The sequence below is a fragment of the Ostrinia furnacalis genome, unplaced genomic scaffold, assembly GCF_004193835.3.
Source record: "Ostrinia furnacalis isolate ACB-3 unplaced genomic scaffold, ASM419383v2 OfSCF5287, whole genome shotgun sequence".
NCBI lineage: Eukaryota > Metazoa > Arthropoda > Insecta > Lepidoptera > Crambidae > Ostrinia > Ostrinia furnacalis.
Genome location: NW_021135526.1, coordinates 49,085 through 67,926, shown reverse-complemented (window position 1 = coordinate 67,926; position 18,842 = coordinate 49,085).

Below are 18,842 nucleotides of genomic sequence, written 5' to 3'. Positions count from 1 at the left end.
AGCCAAAATGGCAAAAACGGAACCCTTATAGTTTCGTCATGTCCGTCTGTCCGTCTGTCCGTCTGTCCGTCTGTCCGTCTGTCCGTCTGTCCGTCTGTCTTAATTGAGAATGTTACTAGGTATGCAAAATCACTTGAAACCTATATTACAGTTAAGTTTTTACATTTACAAATACATTAGTTTTTAAAATACCCAGTAGTTATGATTTTATAGGCATTCAAAGTTCGCTTAAATATTGAGTCCCGCCGACGGTCACGTGACCCCGCGTGACGTACATTCACAGTGTCCGCTCACTAGAAAACGGATTTATACATACTTAAATACATTTTTTTTTGTAAATACAAACTTATTATACATATTAACACCCAGACCTATCACAGAAATTAAAATTGAACCAAACCCAAACTTGATGCGATTGTGTCGTTTTATTGCGAATTACCTTCCAGCTTCATCATTAAACCCTGATTACTATTATAATTATAATACTCATCAATACAAAACGAACGAGCCCAAACTCGATGCATTTAACTCGTTTTATTATAGAGTTCCTATGGCCACCTTCCAGCTCCATCATCAGATCAGCTCCATGTCATCATAATATTGCATGGTCATCCAAATCACATGTGTTTGCGAAATTTCAGCTTAATCGGTTGCCTGGAAGTGGGTCTTAATTCAGCTTGCAAGATTCCACCCATACAAATATGAGCCAGTCACTGTAATATGACGTCACGCGCATAAAATGGCAGACCGGCCGCTGCCCGCACTTTTAAAATTCAATATCTTGGAAACTAATTGACGTATCGAAATTATTCTTTCACGTATATTTTTTATTTTTAACAGAGAATACAGAAAGCTAAAAAACAAAATTAGTGAACATTCTTCATTATTGGAGTTGATGATAAATCTACCCGACTGCGCAAGGGAGGGTAATGTATGTCTGTTTCTTTGTTATTTCCTACGTGGCACTGTAGAGAACAATACAGGGTCAATTTATTTGTCTTTTATTGAAACTCGCCTGTCACTAAATACTGGCTGAAATCATGAAATATTTTGACGTAACTTTATTTATTTAGTTTTTGTCTAAAATTAAAATTAAATTTTTATGCCACACTCTATCATTTAACTGAGCTGAAAATGAGACTTCAACAAAAATATACTCGGCTTTTCATAACAGCATACTCTAATGGATTGACAACTACTTTAATTCTAATTGCGTTTGGCTTTTCCACTTGAACCCAAAGTTATTTTGCTATTATTCCAAAAAGTAATAAAAAGTAACGTCTACGGCTATTATTTCTTAGAAAGACAGCTGATTAAATAGTGCCCTTAATCATCGATGCTTAAATGAAAGATGTCCTCGTCACGGCCCCGACACTTATTAATGGACACAAATAAATGATTTTCCCTTTGTTTACTCTGTGCCCATAAAAGCTGTTTATGTTTTAGTTAAGATTTAAAGTGTTTAGGCTTCGTAAACTTATGTAAAGTACAGCTTAACTACTTAGCGCTTGTTGAAAGTTGAGATGTAAGCGTTTAAAGTTTGTTAGGATTTGTGAACACCCACATCTTTACATAGTGTCAAACAAAGTCGCTCCCGCTGTCTTTGCGCTTACATCTTTTAAACTACGCAACGGATTTGGATGCCCGTATTCACAAACGATACTTGCTTAAGTGAAGCAGCAAATCGAACGCACAGCGTTGAATAGAGCTATGATTTGTTCATATGTCACCCTGCGCGTCCACGCGCACTGTGGACCTCATAGTAATGTTTGTGAATACGGGCGAGAGTGTTTCAAGAGGAAGGTTTGTATGTCAATGCTTGCACACGGGTGCAGTGTGAATCCGGGGCGGGTCACTAGTACTTCACTATAATTGAAGACGAGTAATACTACACTACTGTGGTCACAACTCTAGTACAGTCAACAGCATATCAGGCGATACATAACAACTATATAACAGAACATAATGTTTAGCTTAATGTCTTGTCCTTAAAATAATAATTAACCGTCTAACATGGATCTATTGAGCTATTTTATTTTTCAGAAGTCAGATTTAAGTCTATGATCAGTCGAAAGACGGACTCTTTATTAACTTATTTCGAGTCTTTATTAACTGATATACTTAAGAGTCGTTTTGGATTCTGAGTTTAACTTTATATCTATTATTTTCCATTAAAATAACATAATCAAGAAATAGATAATATGTATGCAAATTCAAATGCTCTACCACATTGGTAATAAGCATTCTCCCTACTTAGTTCAGAGTGTGCAATTCGGACAGATAATTCTAGCAATTTCCCATCTTAATCCAAAATCCGCTCTAATTGGAAGGCTTATAGAACATAGGGACCAAATAGCTAGAAAGCCACCAAACTACCTGTTTTTGAATACTCTCAAATGATGAGGTTTTATTATGAACTGTTTGTGTTTGGAGATAATGGAAAAACATTTTCTTCCTTCTTAATGGTAATGAATTATTAGATAGACACCCTGTATTTATGGAAAAAGTTAAGGTTTAATATGACTAAGAAATTTTAATATGCTTCAGTCCTAACTATCGTAGTAGCTACATAATTGTTTTGCAATATTTCGTCGCTTGCCTCTCTAACTGACGTATCTGACATTTTTTTCGAACTGAGTTATCTACGCCATCATAATCAATTTTGCAAGACGAATCGATCTGTCTAATCGCCTGAAAATTTAGCAAAATGTCAGTTACGTCAGTTAGAAAGGCAAGCGACGATTTATCCCTCCAAAAACTTTAGAATGTTTAATACAGGCGACTTACCCTAGGGTTTAGGAATATTCTCGTATATCAAACAGAAACTTATCCATCCCTTATTAATCATACCTTTGAATCATCAACTTTTCACGTTATTACCGTTTAAAGTCGATATTCGGACCCGAGCTTTAACCTACACCAAATAAAACACTTTCACACATTCAATATTTCTTTTCAAATCCAACTTTTCGTATTCAGTGGCAGTTGTGGCCTATCCTAAGAAAACATATTGCCAAAACTTCATAGAGCCCATTCCTATTCGGGCAATACGCGGATAATCCGCAATGCAAGCGGCCAAAGTCCGAACTATCACTATCTTTTCACTGAGGCCAATATTTCTCAATGCGGGGTTATGTTTTTTCGGGTCGTATAGGGGTCATTCCACCGGCCAAGAAAATCACGTGTCCGGGGCCAAAAAGTACCCGAATATCATAATATTTTAGTAACAAATATTTTTATCTAATAGTATAACTTTGGTTCTTGTTGTTAAACCACAGAGATAGTTAATAATAGTTAATTAAGTAATTTTAAAAAAATCGTAACTCGTCAAAAATTGATTACCACGACGTGTCCGCGCTCCCGATTCCAGAACAAATTTGCTCGTATAAATTAATCCGTTATTATTACCGCTTTCAATGCTTAAGTAATCGATTACTGATTAAATAAACATTGATAAATTAAATACGATATAACTATATCACTAAAAGGTTTTGTAAAATAAATATTTGAAGTTGTGTCCGGGCGTTAANAATAATCCAGATTCGGAGAATGACCGATAGATCGTATGCATAGAAGGGTTATGGACCGAATCGGGGATCTGAGATATTCCGCGGTTTCAGATATGAGATGGCAGATGTTAACGTTTCTTCTTCAAATATTGGCTTTTGGTTTCCAATATTTTTCGGTGAAAGTTGTTATTAACGTTAGAGACATTATTATTAACCTATCCTACTCACTGCTACTATTTTCTAAGATGTCGTTATAATGACTCAAAATAAAAAAGCTCATATTAACATAAACACGGATTCAGGCTGTGGTTTACCCATTTCAATAAAAATAAACAAAACAAAAATCCCTGTGTCACATTAACGCCCGTATTCACAAACAATGCTTGCTTAAGTGAGGCAGCAAATCGAACGCACAGCGTTGAATAGAGGTCTGTGATTGGTTCGTGTGTGTACCTGTGCGTCCACGCGCACTGTGAGACCTCATAGTAATGTTTGTGAATACGGGGGTTAGTCAATTATAAGTTTTCGATTCTCTACATAAAAAGAACCTCCTCCTTTTTTGAAGTCGGTTAAAATGCCTAATAAATAAAGCTATCACCATTAAGAGGTCCAAGGCAAATGTGAATTCTTTTATTCCACTAAAATGAGATGCGTATTGTAACACTTTTAAAGCGCATTCAACATACGTGTCCAAAACCGAAAAAATTCAGCCTTTTCATACAGACTTTAAGGTTAGAATTAGAATGAAAGGAGTATGGACCTCAGATATTAGCATCTTTCCTTGAAGCTACGACCTTGTGATGGATATACATTTTCTCAGGATTTTCCGTTTATAATATGATTACGTGAGGAATCTGCATATTCTTTTCAAATACAGCGTGATTTGTGAAAGGAAATCATTGTGATTTCTGACTGAAATATTGCAATTCGTTTTATTTCCTTCCTATGCATGTAAGTTCCTGTCTATATTAGCATTTTGTATTTCTGTATGAATTAATTCTAATTATGTCTATCTAGTTACGGTGCATGGCTTTGCTTGCGTGAATTTTTACCGGAATACAATAAGACCTATTTAGATCTCACTAGGGATAAAGGTAGGCAAGTGTAGTAAGCAGAACAACAGATTGGCCTCCTTAATTTTAACTTAAGAAAAGCAGTAGATTTTGATTATTATAGTTCCTTCCGTACTAATACTATCTGTTAATCGTTAAACGTGAATCCTTCCTCCATAGGACAGGCAATGCCTAAGTGCCCCCACACAGTCACTCTTTTTGTTATGTATAATTAATCTGGCAATAAATATTTTTCATTTTCATCATTTGTTTCAGACATTCAGTCCATCAACTACAACATCCTCATCGTGGTCTGTAACAAGTACTATTTTCCTAATCAAACAAAGATGTATTAATCAATTCAAGCCCCCACTTACCGCAATTCTGATAGGTTTAAACCAATTTCCTCTTTCTGCGAAGTACAGTGGACATCACATCAGACAGCATATTTTTGTTCAAAACTAGTGCCTATTACAACTGAATAAGCCACAGTGTACAGCTTGAAGTGCTGCAGTCTGTACTATCATTAGGGATGTTATGGATATGTAGTTTCGGTTATGGATACGGTTACGGATATAGGAATAATATTATACCGGTTTCGGTTACGGTTACGGATATCTGTGCTTTAGAATGCAATTTGCAATAGTTGTCCAACACGGTTCATTCTCATGGCCGCACACTTTACATTGAATAAAAAGTAAATCTATATCTATATACTTATAATAAATCTGTAGAGAGGTCAATTCTGTACATGAAATATATTTTCAAAATAACTATCAGGGGGTGATAGTTATTTTGAAAATAGTGATCGATACTGATGCCAAAAATGCAATCAGTAAAATTTTTGTCTGTCTGTCTGTCCGCCTGTCTGTCTGTCTGTCTGTCTGTATGTTCCTTATAGAAACAAAAACTACTCAACGGATTTTAACGAAACTTGGTACAATTATTCTTAATACTCCTGGGCAGGTTATAGTGTACTTAGGAATTCCCACGGGAACGGGAATTAGTGGGAAAATCCTTTTGTATGAAAAATCTAAACCGCGTAAAACGGGTAAAACGGGATCCACGCGTACGAAGTCGCGGGCAGCCGCTAGTAAAAAATAAAAATTGATACAGCCTGATTTAGGTACCTTTGTAATTTATCTGGCTGTTATGCTTTTACATATATAATGCTATACAAAAAACAATTTAAGCTGCCTACATCCGAAACTATCCGAAACTTTTGAATCGGTTACGGTTACGGTTCCGGATATTTTTTTATTTCGGATATCCGAAAGTTTCGGTTACGGTTACGGATATCCATAACATCCCTGACTAAAATCACACACTGCTGAAATTGGCGACCGCACTGCTGCGGCTATACGAATTATCCATTAGCCTTTTGTTTGAATGTGTTTTGTTTGTCTATTACAGTTTGTGTATGGTTTATTTGCTAAAACAGCATTGATTTATAGGATCTCTGTTGGTAGCAAAACCAGATGTATTGCAAAATTATATAAATTAATCAAAACCTGAACAGCTAACCCTTGAAATGAAGGAAACTCTTACTTTTAAGCTCGTACCTTTATATTGTTGTAGAAATCATTAGAGTCTGTTGAGAATGCAATAACCGTAAAAAAACAAACACCGGTTCATATTTTTATAAAAGAGTAAGTTTTGTCATAGAAACATCGACTTATGAGATCTTAAAACTTATAGTGGCAACGCCAAATAATTCAACATTGTTTGAACACTGTTTTAAAATGACATTTCCATACTAAACGTCACTTTAAAATACCTACTATTCAACGAGCGTGTAAGTTTTATTAGTATGGGGGTTAGTGTAGGACAGGATGTCACTTAATTTAGTTGCAGTGTACTAAATATTCTAATATTCTCATTACAGGCACTTACTCGTGTAATATTGCTGATACACTGTAATAGCAAGCGTAGTGTGTTTGACCAAGCAGCTTCAACAAATAACAGTGTTCGCTGAGATGTGTGTTGACGCGTATCGGTCAATCGTGCACAAGTGAAGTGTTGAGGAAACAGTGTTCGAAGTCTCGACATAAATGGCAGTTGACGCCAACGGTCTTTGATTTCAACTCTACATTCAATTTTCAACCTTGTTATCTTCATAATCAGTACAAAGTTTATAACTCTATACAGGGTGTCCCAAAATTTGCACGTCACACTGACACCGGTGGTACCTAAATGAGCTTAAGACGCAACTTCTTCTTTTTCAGCCAAATGACGTCCACTGCTGGACAAAGGCCTCCCCCAAGGTTTTCCACAATGAACGGTCCTGCGCTGCCCGCATCCAGGCTCTTCCCGCGACCTAACGTAAGACGCAACTAACAAGTATATTAAGTCCATTTTTAAAAATAACTAATATGAGTCATATTTCAAAACTCATCAAACTTTTCTATGGACATATTAAGCTTGTTCGATGCGTCTTAGACTCAGCTACCTCCAGTGTCAGTGTGACGTGCTAATTTTGGGACACCCTGTATAAATAGCTCGCATTTGAGAAAACCTGCTGGTTTGATACCTGTATGCATTCAAAGTAAGCTAAGTCTAATTCATCATATATTCTTCTAAGTTATTCGATTTCAGTTATCGTTTGTTGGCTCGATATCCTTTCCGAATATCACCAAGTACCTTTTCATTCCCAGACGCCAGACGTAGCGTAGGCAGGCCTCCCACTAGGTGGACCGACGATCTGGTGAAGGTCGCGGGAGGCGCCTGGATGCGAGCGGCGCAGGACCGGTCTTTGCGGAAATCCTTGGGGGAGGCCTTTGTCCAGCAGTGGACGTCTTTCGGCTGAAACGAACGAACCTTTTCATTACTAAGTTTCCTATATTTGGCCACCCAACTCAAGTGCCAACTGCCAGTAGACTAGCAATTTCGTATTTGAACTATGATAAAAAATAGAAACAAATTATCCTGTCTAAATAAATTTATCATTATTCCACTTTGTAACCATATTGATTAGCATGAGTATTGGCGCAGACTACAAAGGCACATATGTAATAGAGTCTCTCCCTAGAATGAAAATTAATCGTATATTAAGTAGGAATTACCTACTGATTTGGTTCAGAGTAGAACATTAGCCCGACGGATTAGCAAGTGGCAATGGGCAGGGCACATAGTACGCAGAACTGACGGCCGATGGGGCAGCAATGTTCTGGAGTGGAGGCCGCGTACCGGAAAACGCAGCGTAGGACATCCCGTCCACCCACAAGGTGGACCGCCGACATCATAAAGGTAGCAGGAAGGCGCTGGACGCAGGCCGCTACCAACCGGGCAAAATTAAAAGCATTAGGGGAGGCCTATGTTCAGAAGTGGACGTCCTATGGCTGAGATGATGATGATGAGAACATTACCTAGGTCGGCAGATAGCCTAGATAATAATCTGATACCTACTGAGTACTGCTATTATTTATTCTACTTTTCCATTAACAAAAGTTGTTTGGGCATGTCGGTTATTCAGCTTCAATTTTGATATCTAATCCAGACAACAATCTTCGAATATTCGATTAGTGTGCCAGGCTCTTATTGCTTTGCAAACAACGACTACCTATTTGTTTGCTTTGTGTCGGGTTCGTAGATGTAACTCCATTTGTGAGTTTATTGGAATGCTGTTTGATTTTGTAATTGTTGTTGTAGGGAAGCAATCGTCCCAATGTTTTAGATAGACCCTTTTTGCTGGGTGCAGATTTTTTCAGACAACCCAGATACTTCAAAATCAAATGCATCATACTCCACTTCAAAATACAACATAATTTTATTGCTAACTCAGATCACTCATTGGTATCGCCTACTAGGCGACCATGTATCAAAAATTGCCGTAATAAAGGGACTCAGATACTAAATTGATAAGTATCTAGAAATTCTAGTTTCACAGTAGAGCATTTCGAATATCAGCACCATCCTTCCCGTTCCCGTCAGAACGCGTCAGAACGAGCGTCAGAACACAAAAGCCAGTATCGCGCCGGAGTTGAAATACGAGCGAGTCACGTTACACAACAAAGGTATGTGGGACTCAAATTCTGCGTGTGCAGGGATATGCCAGCGAATAAAATTGTAAAAATATTTTCATTTCCATATGTGCTTACAGTTAAAGAATAAGGCTGGGTTGCACCATCTTACTTTAACAAACGTCAAAAATCTGTCAAACTCCATGTAAAAAACACCGGTTATCGTCAAAGTTACGGTAAAGTTTTGTAGTGCAACTCAGCCTATGTGTAAGTCAGAACCTTCAAAATGTCGATTTTATGAATTTTCCTACTTCTATGATATGACCCCGAACCTAGTAAATAATCTCTTTTTGATTGTATGACATTGTTCAATTAAATAGATGACCTAAGAAACTCCGAAACACGAAGTCATCTTTCATCTCAATCTTTGAAGCCAATGAAGGTAATTCATTCTACACATCTAAATCGCCGACATGAACGTCGTCAACTTTTGACACGTTATCAGAAGTCATAAAAAGCACGACTGGTTTCTTTTGAAATAAAGCCACCGACGCCAAATCGCCGAGCTTTTTATGTAGAGTAGTTACTAATTGCTTTATGTAAGTTCGTTCGTTCGTTCGTTTCAGCCGAAAGACGTCCACTGCTGGACAAAGGCCTCCCCCAAGGATTTCCACAAAGACCGGTCCTGCGCCGCTTGCATCCAGGTACCTCCTTATGTAAGTGTCCCAAAACATTTGTTCTGGGACACTCACATTAAGTTATTTAAATACTATTTAAAGTATCTATTTAGATACTGAATTTACCCAATCGATTCTAGTATCTTTGAATAAAAAGACTTATGATTAAATCAAAACTTATTTTATCTTTTCACTGATAAATTTATCAGCTTACAGATTTCCTACATTACAAATTGCATGTAAGAACGACATGACCTTAATTCCGGCTGCCATCTTGGTAACATCACACCGCTAACGAACTCCCCAAACAAATGTACACGCACGCTCTGTAATGTGACTGGCATCCCTTGTAGGGCTGCCATAAAACAAACAAGAAGATAATAATAATATGTGTGGAAGAAGCTAGATAAAAGATTCTTCATTGCTCTATCTCTTTTGCCTCAATCTTATTAAATATTTGATAGATTTTATTCCAGAGCGAACTAGATTAAATTAATGTTTATCAATTAGCGGCTTTTGCATTTGTAATGAAGTAACTAAGCTTTTCATATTATTATTGTCGTGGAAGTGACGAAAGGTAAATTCTGGAAATGAGATCATGTCTCGATAGATGTAGTGTCTTTACCTACTCGATGCACTGACGACCTCATACACGTTCGGCAATTCTCGTATGCGTGGGATTTTGCTCAATGCAACCGCTATACTGGTAAACTAATTCGAGAGTTTAAAATCAAAGAGATTTTACAAAATCGAAAAACAGTGTTAAATGTAGGTATCATAATAATATAAATATCTTAGAAATGTGTAAAAAGGGTGAATGAACCTTGTTATCACGTTTGTCGATTCACTCCAGGCAACCCTAATGCATAATTCCATTCGCATCCGTCACGCAAATCTATTTGGCGGGTAAGCGAAAAATACACAAAACAATATTACGACGGAAAGAACAATGCTGTAGGAAATCACATTTTCCTCTAGACGTCTTGACCGCGCCCGGCGATTTCCCCCGGGATCCTCCATTTAATTACGTTCCTGCTCTACGGCTTTTGTTTAAAGAAGCTTTTAATTTTTCCTACCAGTGCCTGGGATAGTGGGCTTCTCGAAAGAGATGCGAATTATTGATTTCTTCCCGTTTGAGGATTGAAAATTAGTTTGGCTGGACCCATTTGAAGGCGACGGAAGTTTTGGGAAAATTCAGTCCCAAAAAGTCGAGCTGCACCATCTTACTTTAACTTTGACAAACGTCAAAAATCTGTCAAACTCCATACAAAAAGCATCTGTTAATGTTACGGTTAAAATAGGGTGGTGCAACTCAGCCTAAGAAGAATTATTTATAAAACAGATAATTATTCTTCAATAATATACTTATCACCGATTAATAATAATATTTTAATTAGTTTTATCTGATGAAAAAAATGCCCATTACAGGATCTAACACACTCGTACATCTGTTTGCTTATTCGTATAATAAACGATACCCTATTAATAAAGTAACGTACCTACCTTTTTATAAATATCCATTAGCGAATAAAAATTATGAAACCACTATGTTATTCGGGTACCTACAACATGACATGAATGAACTAAAAACATGAAAATAAAAGTAAATAGACAATAGGAGTATTCTGCGGTTGATATTCTCACTTTCCTGTTATGAAACACTACTCGTACACTAAAACCGAGGAAATCCACACACATGTACATTGTACATTATACGCCACAATTAAGCTCCCCTGGGCAACGCAACACTCGTTAATATCCAGCTTTAAGGTTAGCGTGTCTCAGATACTGACAGATGCTCCCTTTATGAGCATTCCTACGGGAGCCTCTCTCTTGGCACTGATTTATTGTTTGATCACAAATCTCGGCATAATGTATAATGTCGCTGCCAGGTTGGGGACTCGGATGTTTCATGAAGCGCCCAGGGGCTTAGTGAGAAATAGCCTTGTATCTTGCGGCTGTCATTTTGGTGTGTAGTTTTATATGGATGTGCTTTAATTTGTGTTTGTACAGTTTTCGAATCTAATTATGGCAATTTTGTGGGTTTTTTCTTGAATGACTGTTTCTTTTTTAAATAATATTATATGACTGGAACTTTATATCAAACAAAAACAGATGTTCCTAAGATTTATATTATAGAGGTTGCGTAGGTAGTTTCATTTATGCCAAGCCGTGGCCGTGCACTGGAATTTTAGATATTTAATTTTGCATGCAACTTTCTGTAAAAAAATTCTGTACCTACACAAGTTGGAGCATGTTAAACTTACTTGCATGGAGAATAAAAATGATCTGAAGAATGACAAACTTGCCGTTAAACATGGTCAGTTACAAAATAATTTCACTGTATCCGCTTTAGCTTAAAACGTTTCTCCGCAGATATCGTTCAACCGATCTTCAGATCCGTCTGGCCGATTGAGAAAAGGTCAGTATTTTTCGTCTTTCCGCCACAATATCCTTGAGGTAGAGATGTATTGTGCGCCGGGAGAGATGCCGTAAGTCAAAACAGACTAAGCTGGCATGAATTATTGCCGCATTCTTTTCTTGTTTGCATTGTTAAGTGTTTTCGATTTTTGGGTTACCAAGGCAGAGATATCGGAAATTTCGGTTTGAATAAAACATGATTAATGGATAAATCAAACGAGGTTTTGGACCAGCGTCTTGGAGCTTCAGTTAGGAGTGTTTTAATTCTATACAGGGTGGAAACGATAAGTGATCTCACTCGATTATTTCTAAACTATACAAGATATCGAAAAACTGGTTACTGATCCTGAAAGTGCGTGACGAGCTCTTTCAAACGGTACTAATAATAGGTTACAGAATAAACTGGAACTATCCGAAAATTCAATGTTTCCAGCTTCCATACATTTGGTAAAAGTTACATAATATTAAAAACTACACAAGATATCGCAAAACTAGTTACTGATCCTAAAAGTGCTTCACGAGCTCTATCCAAAGGTATCAACAATAGCTTACAAAAAAATTGGATCTATCCAAAAACCTTCCATACATTTAGTACTATCACAGTCATGGCACTCATCTCTTGATAATATTATAGCAAGTAAAGCCTAAAACTAATGTTTTCCACAAATAATTTCAAATAAGATGCAAGTTACGAGTTTATTTAATCGACTTTTTAAGTTTATTATTTAACAAAAAATAAATTACACTTCTAATATTGTGTGGTTGGCATACATTTAGTATGGAAGCTGGAATCATTGAATTTTCGGATTGTTCCAGTTTATTCTGTAACCTATTATTGGTACCGTTTGAAAGAGCTTGTGAAGCACTTTCAGAATCAGTAATCAGTGTTTCGATAGCTTGTATAGTTTAGAAATAATCGAGTGAGATCACTTAACGTTTCCACCCTGTATAGCTAAAAATCTATTAGTATGTTATAAACGCGATAGTTTGGGAGGAGAGATAAGGTGTTTATTTTTCCTTCACGGTGAAACAATTCGATGGATTTAACGATTTACAAATGTAAATATAGACAAAAATAGACCTCTTAATTGTGTACTATTTTAAATCATACCAACTCAAACCACCTGTATCTTTTTCTTCAAAAAAGGAAAGTTTGCTTTCTAAAATCCGTTTCAAATAAAACCCCCGATCTTAAGAGTCACAAATAAGTATCAGTAGAAGGAACACGTCCAAGAGTTACAGCACGACAGTAAATAGAGATTAAAGGAACTAGATCGAAGATTCTGTTCGCGATAAAGACGAACTCCGAGAATGGACGCGATCGGCTCGCAAACTTTTGTCCCGATTGCGCCATTTGTTGTTCCAAAGGCCATTCTCTGGATGCACTTGTCTTGTTGTTACTGTAAAGGAATACAGATTAGATTTACTTTAGGATAGACTAAAATGCAGGTCCTTTATTATTTTGTTCCTCGTATCTACTCATTATCTCTATTGGATACCTTTTTGTGATTATAGTTGTTTTTTGGGTATTCTCGAATTACAATTTCATAAATATATTAAAACAGCTTTTGCCCGCGGCTTCACCCGCGTAAAATTTAGTTTGTCACATATCGTCATAAATTATAGCCTATATGTTATTCTGGGTTATGAACAATAATACTGTAATGTTTCAACAAAATACGTTCAGTAGTTTTTCCGTGAAAGAGTAACAAACATCCAGAAATCTAGATATTCAGACATCCAAACTTTCGCATTTATAATATATTAGTAGGATTAGTAGGATTAGTAGGATAGTAGGATGGAACCTTTTAGAAAGAAACGTTTAGCAAAATAAATCTTATAAGGGTTGAGGTTTGTCCAGACACAATTTATTGTTCTCTATACAAATAAATCAAGGTGGTTTTGCATCAATGTCGTACAAACCTCGCACTTTGATCCCTAACCTCGCAGCAATTAGTTGACCTTACCCAAATTACCGAGCGCTAATATACTGCAGCCGTACCCACTAATACTCGTCGAATGGGAATGCAGCAAACGACTGTTTCGCGTAGTATTCATCTGTTCCTTTAATTGCAGCGTTTTGGGGTGCAGTCGCACACATCTAGTTTGGTGCGATGTAATTTGTAGAGGCTCTGATACAAATCGAGGTCTAATTGTTGAGCAAAGTGATTCAAAAAAGATCAACGTTTAGACATGGTTAAAAAATGACAGACAGTGTGGCTATGTTTGTCTCAGAGCTGTCAACGTAATAGACATGATCCAAAAATGACAGCGGTAATATTATTTGTCTCACAGCTGTCAGAAGGTGAATTAAATGGGTTATTGAATGGAGAAGATACGGCTTGATAAAGGGCTTGATGACAAATGGTCAAGAAGATAGATTTTTTTTATCCACGAGGAAGCTCTTGGCCTATATCTCACCTGATGAGTGTAATGGAATGGGAGATAAGTGACGATCAGGCCGAAGGTGGAAGATAACTGTATGTGAGCAGTATTTAGATGAGAAAAATAGAAGATTGTGCTTTATGACACTGCTTTGGAGAAGCCGATTAGCAGCTCTGGCTATGGGCTAAAAAATTTACAGTTTCGCGTTTTCAATTAGTAACATATTTTAGGACACAATTACGTGAGGTACGAAGTAAGTGTAGGCGTAGGTACGTACTAATTGGCTGCTTTGAGTTCTTTTAAGCATAGCAGTATCAATTTCAGATATGAGTAACAACCACAACACGCCCATCAAAAGCGACAGTATAATCAATAACGGGTATTTCCACGAAACAAATATAATAATCGCGAAACAAACTGGAAGTAAAACAGGACAAGGCAATTAAAGAACTGCTAACTTACTGTTGTCTTATGTTTAAACGTGCTTTAATTGTCTTCGCAACTCGCGAACTTCATATTAATGATTCAGAGAAAGGAAACGATTGAAAAGTTTGTTTATTTTTTACAATTTGATTAAGATATTCAGACGAGACAGCTGAAGTACTTAAATATTATGTGGATGGAGAATCCTATAGATATATGGTAATCGTATGAGACAATTGATAGGTGTAATCGCTACGTTTCAAAAATTTACAGTTGGTGCTCTCTTTCCCCCTTATTAATACAAAGTAACACCCTAATTTAACACTGTTTTAAGTGACATTTCCATACTAAACGTAACTTTAAAACAAGTGTTCAACTAGGCTGTAATTTTTTATTAATTCAGACTTTAAGTCTCGTACGAGTAGATATTAACGAATATCTGAGTTTTATGAAAAAAGGTAGGTGGCAGAAATCCGGCTATAATAACTATTAATTTATCACAACCTCGTTATTTTGTATAGGTAGGTACTTATAGGTTGAGCTCAAGGGTACCTACTAATAAACGTGGTATGAAATAATGTTCCTTAGGTAGGGTAAACCAGAGAGTGATTGCCCACTGGTAGTGATTGCCCGCTTTTAGAATAATATTGTCAGGTGCTGACTTTGAATCACTCTAGTTAGAATTGAATTTACTAAGTAGATGGCTCCGAGATCAATGTACAGTATATTTAAAATTTACAATAGGAAACACTAAAAAAAAACAGTTATGGCGGATTTTGTCAAGACGGGTGAAAATGTTATTCAAACAGGTAAAGACTTTAACAATTTTACTAAGGAATTACTGCTTAGAGGTTAATTTTTTTTTTGCAAATTATTTAGTATTCAACTAATGGTGTATAGTCATGATGAAATTATAAGTTTTTTCTCCATTATCAATGAAAATAACTGATAAAATTTGATTTCTAACGGTCATTTTAACGGTGGGTAATCACTGCACGTAAATCTGTATATTTTTAGTTATTGCCCACCATCATTTCAGTTATTGCCATATGTTAATGTATAGTTATTGCCCAGGGCAATTATTATTAGAGTGTTGCCACCATGCAGTAGCAGTGTTTAAGTTGCTCATTGTTAGACTTGTTTTGCAATTTACAGGCATAAATATTGAAATGGCTTTTAATGTTTCATTTTCAGTATGCCAAAGACTCCAAAAGTTCAATATAGCATAGAAAATTTGCAAAAAGCGATCGAAGCTGTACAAGATGTATCCAACAATTTATCTACAAGATAAATTGCTAAAAATATGGTTTGTCTTGAAAAAATTTATAAAAATTCTAACGCAAATACATAAAATGAAAATCCTACGTTAAATCTACTAGTGAAAATGTTAATTGTAAGGAAATAGATACAACTTTAGGGAAGAATAACCAACAGCTAATTGAACATTCTGAGCAACCACTTGAACTGATATCAAAGAAGATAAAAAAATAAATACATGTAAAATTCAAATTTTTGCGTCATCTATGTTTTGAAGTAGATGATTCTGTCTCTACCGATTCTGACTCATCAACATCAGCTCAAGAAATATTTGATAATATAGTTAACTAAGGCCAAACGCAATTTATTTTGAAATTTTGAAGACTGTACTACTAGAATTTAAGTGAAAGGTTTTGTTTTGTTTATTTAAAGCCTATTTTGTCATTTTAAAATTGATTATTTTGTTTTAAGATACTGGGCAATTACTGTGCTTTGATGTGGGCAATTAGTGTAAGTAATGGGCAATGACTGTACTTTTTGGAGGATTTTAAATTTATTTCAATATTTTCTATGTTACGTAAGTTTTAACTAAAAACTGTTAATATTCTGTTTAACAGTTTATTGAGTTATAAGAAAAAAGTCATAAATGGTTGATAATTAAAATACTTTTTTTAATTTTTCATCTCAATGTGTTTGAAATATTTAAGTGGGCAATAGCTATACGGTTTACCCTATATCAAAATCAATACAAACTACCCAATCTTAATCACCACAATACACAAACAGATCGCATTTTTGTTAGTCATAAGTTCGCTCATATTGCTCTATTTTGAGAACGACGTACAAATTCAGCAGGCAACAGTGAGCCAGGCCCGAACTCCGTTCCTTCTGCTCGGCCGTGTCGAAACACAGCAGGATGCCCTTTCTCCTATTTAACTGGTACGGTTGTCTCTTCGTGACGTAGCGGCAATAAAACAGCCAGATAGGTACTGGCTGCTTATAAGATAGGCCCCCTTAATTGATATTTATTGTCCGTGGTGCATATCTTTTCTAGGTTATTAAACCTTTGTTTGTCACCTGTCATCCGCTTTGCAATGGGAGGAAGTCGAACCTTAATTTGGAACTCCTCCTATGTTCTTCTGATTAATTTCGTTGCGGGTCCAATGACAGATTATAATTTTCCCCTGAGACAAATTTGACGTTCATTGGTTGAGTTCATGGCGGTCAAGCTGTAGATCCTAGCTACACAGGAGTTGCAGCGGTGGGAACGAGAGGTGGATATACTGACCGAAAAGTCGCTAAAACAATTGAATGTAAGCTATTTAGTTTTTAAGTCTCTCGTTTTGTTGTGTTGGTGTACACGCTGAAAAAAAGGTTTGGTGCTTAGGTATTCAGGCAACTTTTTTAAATTTTAAAAATTAGCTATCCATTGCTTTGACTGTATATCGATAACAGCATGCCACACCGCACCGTGCTGATTAGAAGTGAAGCAAGATTTATTACAATTTATAAGCTCTCAATTACAATCGTTGTAGGGTTCTGGCATTCACCAAGAAGTTAGTTCAACTGATATTTTCATGTTCAGTTTTTACATGGCACAAAGTGTTTACATTCGCTCAGGTTTTGAGGGAATATATTTTATCTTACAAGCAAAGAAAAATATATCTTCAGTAAAGGATCAACTCCAGGCCACAGATCTCACTTCAACTGCGTGGTTTTCTCTTACTTACTCTTGGTCAAAAGTTCCAGAAACATTAAAAAAAGAATAGATTACAAGCAATTTGTATTACACAAATTACTAATAGTCCCGTTAGCCCCTCGTGTTAAGCTAAATAAGCTTGTGTTACGAGTGGGCTCACCACAATAGCCAAGGGGCGGTGGGATTCGAACCCGCGTTCCTCGGATCTCGAGTCGGCCAGTCCGACCACTTCACCGTTGGGCTATCGTGCCTAACATGGGATGTCTGTCCTCTCCGGGCTTTATCCTCGGGTTTATTCTCAACGCATTTGTGTTTATTCATAACTTCATGTTTCGCTCACATCAGCAGCGCACTTGTTTTTAAGACCCGTCGAGCTTAAACTGGGTTTCTTTTCAGTAAATATTTATGGCATTGCTCTTCACAAATACATTATTCAGTGCGTGGTTTGTGACGGCTTTTATGGTGGTAGGTTAAGAATAATGATGACCTGCTTTGGGGCAGTTTATGCTTGAACTGATTTCAGTTGAAGTTAGTAAACCAGTCCACTTTAGAACAACTGTGTTTCAGACGTGACATGATATGGTAATTAGTTAAAACTTCAGTTGCATTAGAATGTAAGCCTTAGACTGAGTTGCACCACCTAACTTTGACCGTAACTTTGACGGTAACTGGTGTTTTTGTATGGAGTTACACAGATTTTTGACGTTTGTCAAAATTAAAGTAAGATGGTGAGAAAGAGGTCCCCCACTAGGTAGACCGATGATCTGGTGAAGGTTGCGGGAGGTGCCTGAATGCGGGCGGCGTAGGGTCGTTCGTTTTGGAGATCCTTGGGGGTGGCCTTTGTCCAGCAGTTGACGTCATTTGTCTGAAACAAACGAAGACTCAAGTTTAGCTTAATTTGCTCTCGGCCGTACCTAACTCTATAAAAATACATTAATAAATGAGTTCTACGGCTATAAAATGCCCTAATTAGTTTTGAATTTTTGTCAAAACTTGTTATCAAAACCTTGTTTTGTTTAATACTATTTTCTATACTTCTGCCCATAGAGGCTCATAAAAACCGTTCACATTTCGTAATGGACCTAGAGTAGATTGTCCTAAGTCCCCAGTCAGGTTGTGATAAGACAAATCATCCCTGAGGCGTCCAATGCAATTCATTTCCGATACAAGATAGAGCTAAGCTGCTCCCGTGCGTTCAAAGCTCCGTCCCGCCTGAGGTCGTACTGGCTTATACAGTTGTTTGTTTTATTTCTATTTTAATTGCAAAGAAGCAGTAGGTACCTACATACCTTAGAAAATTACGTAGATAACCACACTTTTAGTGTCCTCCGAGTATTAAGACAACACTTCGGGTTTTTCCTAAAATGTAAACCCCATGAGAAATTACTCATAAAAGGTTTAAATCAATAAATGGTAAGGCAAACTTTATTTGGAATGTTGTGTTATTAGAGTAGGCGCAC